The sequence below is a fragment of the Apium graveolens genome, chromosome 6 (assembly GCF_009905375.1).
Source record: "Apium graveolens cultivar Ventura chromosome 6, ASM990537v1, whole genome shotgun sequence".
Taxonomy (NCBI): domain Eukaryota; kingdom Viridiplantae; phylum Streptophyta; class Magnoliopsida; order Apiales; family Apiaceae; genus Apium; species Apium graveolens.
The window spans coordinates 136,920,244-136,928,998 of record NC_133652.1 but is presented as its reverse complement, the minus strand read 5'-3'; the positions used below and the strand labels follow the sequence as shown (position 1 = coordinate 136,928,998).

The 8,755-nt window shown below is 34.0% G+C and overlaps 1 long non-coding RNA gene across 7 annotated transcripts; it reads left to right on the top strand.

The window, feature by feature from the left end:
• The first annotated feature begins 3,266 nt into the window (after positions 1–3,266).
• LOC141668325 (uncharacterized) lies at positions 3,267–5,407 on the top strand. 7 transcript variants are annotated; one of them, XR_012553005.1, is made up of 7 exons: positions 3,267–3,747; positions 3,859–3,913; positions 4,218–4,385; positions 4,479–4,622; positions 4,698–4,781; positions 5,067–5,206; positions 5,295–5,407. It is a non-coding gene; the product is annotated as an uncharacterized LOC141668325 (long non-coding RNA). The 7 variants fall into 7 exon arrangements; XR_012553009.1 differs by having other exon boundaries at positions 3,267–3,433; positions 3,693–3,747; positions 5,067–5,376; XR_012553008.1 differs by having other exon boundaries at positions 3,267–3,617; positions 3,693–3,747; positions 5,067–5,376.
• Positions 5,408–8,755: the final 3,348 nt, after the last annotated feature.

The window sequence follows — 8,755 nt, the reverse complement described above, 5'->3', positions numbered from 1 at the left end:
ATACTTGCTTGGAGAATTTAGGGAATATTTATCAGAGAATGGGATAGAATCCCAATTAACTACACCAGGCATACTCCAGCAGAACGGTGTAGCAGAGAGAAGGAACCAGACTCTTTTAGAGAGTGTTAGATCGATGATGAGTTATTCAGATTTACCCAAGTTGTTTTGGGGACATGCCTTAGAAACAACAGCTTATCTTCTGAATCTAGTCGCTTCTAAATCGGTTCCTAAAACCCCCTTAGAATTATGGACTTGGGACAAACCGAGTCTAAGATACATTCGGATAAGGGGTTGTCCAGCACATGTGCTGAACAAGAACGCGACTAAGTTAGAATCTCGTACAGAAGTAAGGCTGTTTGTAGGCTACCCCATGGGAATGAAAGGTTATTTATTTTATAGTCCAAAGAATCGGGATGTCATTGTTAGAGCATCTCCAATAGAGGTTGCCAAGGGGTTTCCAAATCTTATGTGGCATGGCACCCTTGGTTGCCAACCTATTGGAGTTGTATGGTTGCCAAGAGGTTGCCTACCAAGGTTGCCAAAAATTGGCAACTTCCTAAAATGGTTAAAATACACATACAAATACAGAAAGTTTATATCAATAATACCTTTTTAGTTTATGAGTCATTTACAATTTAATTTAAGGGACCACATAGGCGAAAATTAAAAGGTTGCTAACTATTGGAGTAGAATGTTGCCAAGTTGATATAAAATTGAGTGAAAATAAAATATTAATATATCTGATGATTTGGCAAAGTTGGCAACTAGCTTGACAACCCCTTATTAGAGATGCTCTTAGCACCAATACTATATTCTTAGAGCAAGACTATAAAATGAATCACAAACCCGTGAGTAGTGTCATTTTAGAGGAACTAGTGGGAGGGACAGATAATACCCAAAAACCTATAGTACAAGTAGAACAGCTACAACAAAATTCACAACATGTCACTAATACTGCACCAGTGCCTCGTCGTAGTGGGAGGGTTATTCGACAGCCTGATCGATTTAGTTTTTGGGAGAGTTTTCGGACTTGGTCTCTGGTGAACATGATGATGATCCTCGGACATACGAAGATGCACTGGAAGACAAAGATACAGATCATTGGCAAAAGGCAATGAAATCTGAGATGGAATCGATGTATTCTAATCAGGTCTAGGAGCTTGTGGAACCACCCAAAGGTATAAAACCTACTGGATGTAAGTGGATCTACAAGAAAGAGATGGGATAAGATAAAAGGGTGAAAGCTTGGAAAACAAAACTTGTTGCGAAAGGGTATACTCAGAAAAAAGGTATCGATTATGAGGAAACCTTTTCACCAATGGTCATGCTAAAGTCAATCCGTATTCTTTTATCTATAGCAGCTCATCTCGATTATGAGATTTGGTAAATGGATGTCAAAACAGCTTTCCTTAATGGAAGTCTTGAAGAAACCATCTATATGTAGCAACCAGAGGGATTCATTAAGGAAGGCCAAGATCATCTTGTATGTAAGCTTAAGAGGTCTATTTATGGACTTAAACAAGCTTCTAGGTATTGGAACATTCGTTTGGATCAGGCAGCCCAGTCGTATGGTTTTGATCAAAGTCCAAGCGAAGCATGCGTGTATAAGAGATGTGAGGGAAATGCAGTGGTTTTTCTATTGCTATATTTTGATGACATTTTACTCATTGGAAACAATGTTATGATGTTATCTTCAATAAAGGCATGGTTGTTCAAACAATTTGAAATAAAGGACTTAGGTGAAGCAGCATACATCCTTGGGATCAAAGTTATAAGGGATCGCAAGAAAAGGATGTTGGCTTTATCTCAGGAGCCCTACATAGATGAGGTATTAGCTCGTTTTAATATGCACGACTCCAAGAAGGGTAATTTACCTTTCAGACATGGATTTTCTCTATCAAAGAGTCAGTGCCCTTCGACACCTAAGGAGATAGAGAACATGAAGGCAGGTCCTTATGCTTCGGCATGTGGAAGACTAATATATGTTATGTTATGTACGAGACCTGATATCTATTTTGCCGTGGGCATGGTTAGCCAATATTAGTCAAACCCATGACAGGAACATTGGAGTGTAGTAAAAACAATACTCAAGTACTTGCGTAGAAATAAGGAGTATATGTTAGTTTACAAGTCCTCGAATTTGTTACCTTTGGGATATACCGAATCAGATTTCTAGACAGATGAGGAAAAGAGAAAGTCCACCTCGGGATGTGTTTTTACTTTGGGAGGTGGAGCCGTAATATAGAGGAGTGTGAAGCATAAATGCATTGCAGACTCAACCATGGAAGTCGAGTATGTGGCAGCCTCTGAGGCAGCAAAAGAGGCTATATGGTTCCAAAACTTCCTGCTGGATTTGGATGTAGTTCCTAATTTTCCATGACAAACCACGATTTATTATGATAATACTGGTGTTCTGGCGAATACCAAGGAGCCACGGGCCCATAAGGCAGCAAAACACATAGAGCGTAGGTATCACCTCATACGGCAGTTCGTTAAGCGAGGAAATATTATTGTGGCTGATATAGCGTCAAAGGGTAACCGGGCAGATCCTTTCACGAAGAGCTTACCGGCTAAGGCTTTTCAAGTGCACGTGGAAGTGATAGGAGTCAGACACTTGGTCACATAGTTATATAGTTAGTAGTGATTGATTGTAATAAACACTGATATACTCAAAGAATAGCTTGAGTATAAGTGGGAGATTGTTAGGGTCTATACTGAACTATTCATTTGAAGTATATACTATTATAATAATCATTTGAGAATCTTGAATGCATGTTTTCACATTGTCTATATATTATATATTGTAGACAATCTAGTATCAAATGCGATATTAGAAGATTATATTGTAGTTTAATGTCTATTCTTTGTTTACTTCACTATCATTCGATGAGTTTATTAATTCCTTTTCACAACAATTGTTAGAAGTAAAAGGTTATTTTACATAAATCCATAAAAAAATATTATAAAAAAAACGTTGGTGCCTCGGTGCGAAGCACATGCTACATACTAGTAATAATAATAAAAAAGTAGTATACGAATCATTGTTGGAGTTGACATGTAAAATAATATTTTAAATAATAAAAGTTAATATTTTATAATCTATCTATAATATAAATCCTGTTGCCTGTATGCATTTACACCCCTTGCCCCAGGACTTCACCTATAATTACCAATTTTGCCGTCCCGACTCTCTTACAAACACCTTTCCTACATCTATATATCCATACATCGTGATAATCTGCCACACGTCCATACATGAGGACCACTCTTTCTATTATTAGGTGCACAGCTCCTCTTTGTGGTCAAACACAGTACATACAATATTAGAAGCAACAAGCACCGGTACATCATTCGGTGTTTTGTCTCCTTTCCTTTTTTGTGTTAGAAGGCTTGGCATAATACATCCAATTTGGAGATAGAGAGATATGTATTGGTGATCAAATTTCTCATTAAAGGAATTTTGTCATTTCTCACAGCTGCCCATTACCCCATTTATACGTTGATTTTGAAATGTTGAATTCATTTTCTTTATAAGTTTGTTTGTTTACTGTGTGCTTCTTTCATCTCCTTCATAATCTTTGGGATTGATTTTTCAAATATACAGTGGAATGAAAGAGGTCTTTATTTTGTTCTGAAATTTATGTCATTAGATCTGAATCTAATAATTTAACAACTTTTGTGTTTATTTGCAGGCATCCTACAATCATCTTAAACTTGATAATTTCAATTTTTTCTGCTCTAATTTTGGTATTTTTAATAATGATATTCATATGTTTTTCTAAATTTTGGCTGAATAATTGATGATTTTAGGTTAAGCTTCTCCAATTTCTATACCATAAACCGATGCTCTTTTTGTAGGATCCAATGTGAAGAAAAGAATGAAGCTTAATGATTATTAACAAGGAGAATATTGGTGTGTAAATACTGTATCCTCATTGATTACTTTTGTATGAACATTTATTAAAAACTGTTTTGATAATGTCAGTTTTAAGAATTTGTTTATTTATGATGAAAGATATGTAGTTATTAATTACTAAATTTGGTACTACATCTTCAGATGTTATAGGTGGATATTATCAATGTCCATGTTATCATGATTGGATGTTTTAAATGCACATATCAATCTCTATTTTTCAATTGTTCATGTTTCTATGACTAAATCATTATTTTCCTTTAACCTTTTTATTGGTTAGTAACCATTCTGAACTCATTTACAGGGCTTGCTCATTCGAGTGTTGAGGCTGGAAGAAGTGATGTTTCTATTTTTTCTTCAAAAACAGAGTCCTCATCCCAAAATTCTCAGATAAATGCCCAAAGAAATACAGTTAATAAACATGTTCCTGTAAATACCTTGAAAGCCACACCCAAATCAAAGCTATCTAAAGGTAATGTATTTTGACCAATACTGAATTGTTATATGTTCTTGGTGTACAAATGACATCATTAATGCTCTGAAACATGTGTAACTGGATTTACAGATATTATCCATGATTCCGGTGTTGTAAGAAATCTGCTATCCGATGTTCCTGTTTTATCCTCAAGTATCTTATCATTATCACAAAACCCTCAGAGAAATAGCCAAAGAAGCTATAAAGCAACACCCAAATAAAATATATTACAAGGTAGTTTATTTATGAAAAATACATTTATGTTATATGTTTTTGATGTCCTAAGAGTATCATTAATGCTTTTAACAGGTGGTAATGTTTTTGCAGATATTATCCATAATTCTGGTGTTTTTAGAAGTCCGCTTTCTGATGTTTCTGACAGATTGAATCGAAGTATGTATTTGCATTTTTTTATTGTAATTAGTGATTGAGATAATTTTTTTACATTTGTTATCTGTGTTTGATTAAGTACCATACCAGTTAAATCATGTTTAACTGAAGTTATGGCAAGTAAGAAACCGATTAGGTATAGAGTTCAAGAACGCAATCCAGGTACTATTGAAAAAGGACGTGAATTGTGTAACGGTACCGGTAATGAAAAAATGTACCCAAATATTTCATTGCATATTTGACTATAATTTCCGTATATAGATTTTAATAGATTTGATAAATATGTAGATTTATTGGGAAGGCGTTTGTCAATGAGCAAATTGTAAATACGAAACAAAGTCGATTTGTGGCTCCCGAAGTTTCTGAATCATCAGCTTCACGATTGTTTGAAGAATCTTCCATTCATGATGTTGACTATGAGAATGCTGGTCTATTGTTTATATATTGTTTCTTTTGCATCTATTGTTCTTTTGAACACCATATTAATAAAATGTGTAATGACACCTTATGTTTCAGAACAAAATTTGGTTGGAGGAAATGTTGTTGATGGTTTGGGTGATGAAGAAGAGGAGCTACTGTAACGCCCCCAAATCCGGGGTCAGGGGATTTGGTCGTCACTATAAAATTTCAATCCAAATTAACCTGTTTAATTAATAAACAAATGCCAACGGATGATATTTATCATTTATGACCCCAAACTAATCCAAGATCTTTTAAGGTTACAGTTCTAGAAACAAGAATTCCGAATTCCATAAATAATTTTTTTCACTTTCTTTTAAAATCCTTTTCAATAATTCTCAATTCAAAACTAAACCTACTAGTATAACTTCGAAAAGAAGTATACTAGGCCCAATTAAAATATACAACTATAATATAATATAATATAAACAACGTTACACAATAAAACTTATACTAGCCCGCAAACCCTGGACCAACCACCTTCCAAGAGCTTCTTCTTTGCTTCCTCGAATTTCGCAGCTAAAAAGTGCAAGCTAATCCTCACTGGAGGTTAAATTTAAAAACAGGCAAGTATGAGCGAAAGAAATGCTCAACAAGATCATTATAGCATATATAGGGTCATTTTGATATGAAATCGAGATCTGCAATAGCGCAGAACATTTTAAAATCATAATTTGCTGAATCATAAAATTTTAGTTGTGGAATCCCAGAATTGATTCCTTAATTGTATTCAAAACCCTTTTTATATTTTCAAGTGAAAGGCTTCGGCAATAAAACTCGTAAAACAGTGTTTATGGAAATATCGTAAACAACAATAACAAGAAACAATGATTATGGACTGAATCATAAAATTTTACTCAAAACCGAACTCTTGAAATTAATACTTATTTTTCTGTCATATCAAATTAGATATCAATATGAACTTTGATGCTCACAACATTCCATACTAAAGTCAACATCAATCATCTATACTAATACCACCTTTGATATTTAACAACAACGTAAGTATCAGCATAAATCAGAATCTGAATCAAAACTGCATTTTACCATTATTCCAAAACAGAATCAATTGATAAATCATTTATTCTATGATTATCAAAACAATAAATAAATTTTGATATCAATTTAGATTGGAACCAATATTATTTCATGCTGTTCCCGATGATCAGTCGCGAAACAACACCAGTATCCCGCAGCCATACCGTAAATATAGGTACTACCCGTATCCCGAAAATATACGGTACCTATAGGGCACCAGAAAAGGCATAACTAGCCTTGAAAAATATTACAGCTGGACCGATATCTCGATCACCTACGCTGTAACCAGTAACCAGTAACCATTCCAATCTTAAAACCTTTTTATTGAAAAAGGAGCCAAATCCTTCGATATCCTAAATAATTTTTATTCCCCCATTCACCTGGGCAGGAATTCTCGCTACAAAATCATCTTTCTCAAAATCCAAAATATTTATAAATCCAGTAATTTGATAAGTAAAATCACTTTGTTATTCTGAACATAGATTAGCAGTAAAAGAATAATTGCATAAACGGAATCATTTAATTCAGCGATATGTAAAACATTTATCGATTCTAAACTAAGAATAGGGAAAGAAATACTTGCATAAAAAGATTTAAAATAAATATCACTTGAACAATAAGTGATGATAGGGATACTTGCATAATATGATTCGAAATAAACGTCACTTAAACGATAAGTGAAGTCAGGGGTACTTGCCTTTGGGTTTTTAGCAGTTAGTCACACTCGCGAAGACGCATTTATACTGACATTCTGTCTCAAAACATCACCGTCTTTATTCTACTAATTCTTTGGTCTGCTGCTCATGCAGTGCTGTAATTCAATATTTCATACAATTCAACTGTAGCCTACATCCATTCCATCTGGTCCTGATCGTCTTGAAAGATCCATATCTATAATCAAAAGATATAGCTTTAATCGTCTAATCGATAATTACTCAACGAACTGCGCTTCAACAGCCTATCGTCTACCCATACAATAGCCCACGCATAACTATAATAATCAAACACAGGACTCTTGACCCACGTACACATGTAATTCACATAGCACATAAGCACATAACTCACGTCTCATATAATTCATATCACATATGACTCGGTTCGTCAAAAGGGTCGACTCGGTACGTTTAAAACTGAAATCGGGCCAAAAATATGATTTATCGATCAAAACTTGACTCAGAATAACTTGTAAAACAAGAGACCTTTAGAAACAAAAGGATTTAGGTCTCGAAAGTATTTTTATTGAAAGCGGAATATTTTTCTGAGTCTGGTGGCGTTCGTTTCGTATTAAACGGACGAACGGTTGATTTAATATGAATTTTTGAACATTTTACGAAATTAAAACGGTCTCCGAATCATTTAATAAATAAATAATAGGGCTCGAACACCCGAAAATCATTTTATAAGAATTATCGAGCCTGGAAAATAATTTAAAATAATATTTTAAAACTCGGAACTATTTTTCAGAATTTTTAAATCAAGAATAAATAATTAAATCTAATTAAACAATCAATTAAAATTAATTAATAACTAATTAAATTAATTAATCAATTAATATTTAAATTAAATGACTAATTAAATAATAATTATCAACTAAAATTAATTAATTAAATAATTTAGATTTATTTTTGAATTAAAATAAATTTTCAGAATTAAAATAATGATTTTCAAAATAAAAAAAATGAATTTTGTAAATAAGAAAAAGAATTTTGAATTAAAAATAAAAAGAAAATATCAAAAACAGATTTCTGAGTTTTGCAATTGGCAAAAACGAATTGAAGTCGGGTCGTGGAATCCGGGTTCACGGGTCCTGAAGAACCCTGATGGGTTTATATGAACATGGCCGGACTTCCCGCCGGCGTCTGGGGAATTCCCAAATTTCGGTCGCCGGGAAGTTCTCCGGCGAGATCGTTTCTTACCCCGAATTCCAGCCAAACGATACGGTTTTGCCCGTATCTTGATTCCAAAACAGTCCACGAACTCCAGGCAACAGAAAACGTATCACACAATCACAACTCAACGATTTCCGTCGAGTTTTCATCAAAATCCGGCGAGTTCGAACAAGAACTCCGGCCCACCACCCAATTTCTCCATTCCTGAACCAAATTAAACGATTCTGATACCAAAACGAAGCTAAAGCTCATACAAATCAGTTCAAATGATCAAAACCCATAACCAACATCAATATTTTTTTAAAAATCAAACATAAAATCGATTAAACTCAAGATCTCGCCTATATCATTTCCGGACTAAAACAATTCAGGTAAACACATAAATCGACTCTCTAAATCAATTTAAAGCTGTCTATAACCTCCAATTCAATCAACAATCAACACAACTTCAAGAGTCAAATTCGAATCAATACTAAAAAAATGATTTTTCAAAATATTGAACCTCATATCGTGGTTCTTGTATCAAAAGATAGGGCTTGAAACAAGCTTCAATTCGACTATCAGAACGTCAAAAACGGATCACCCGATATC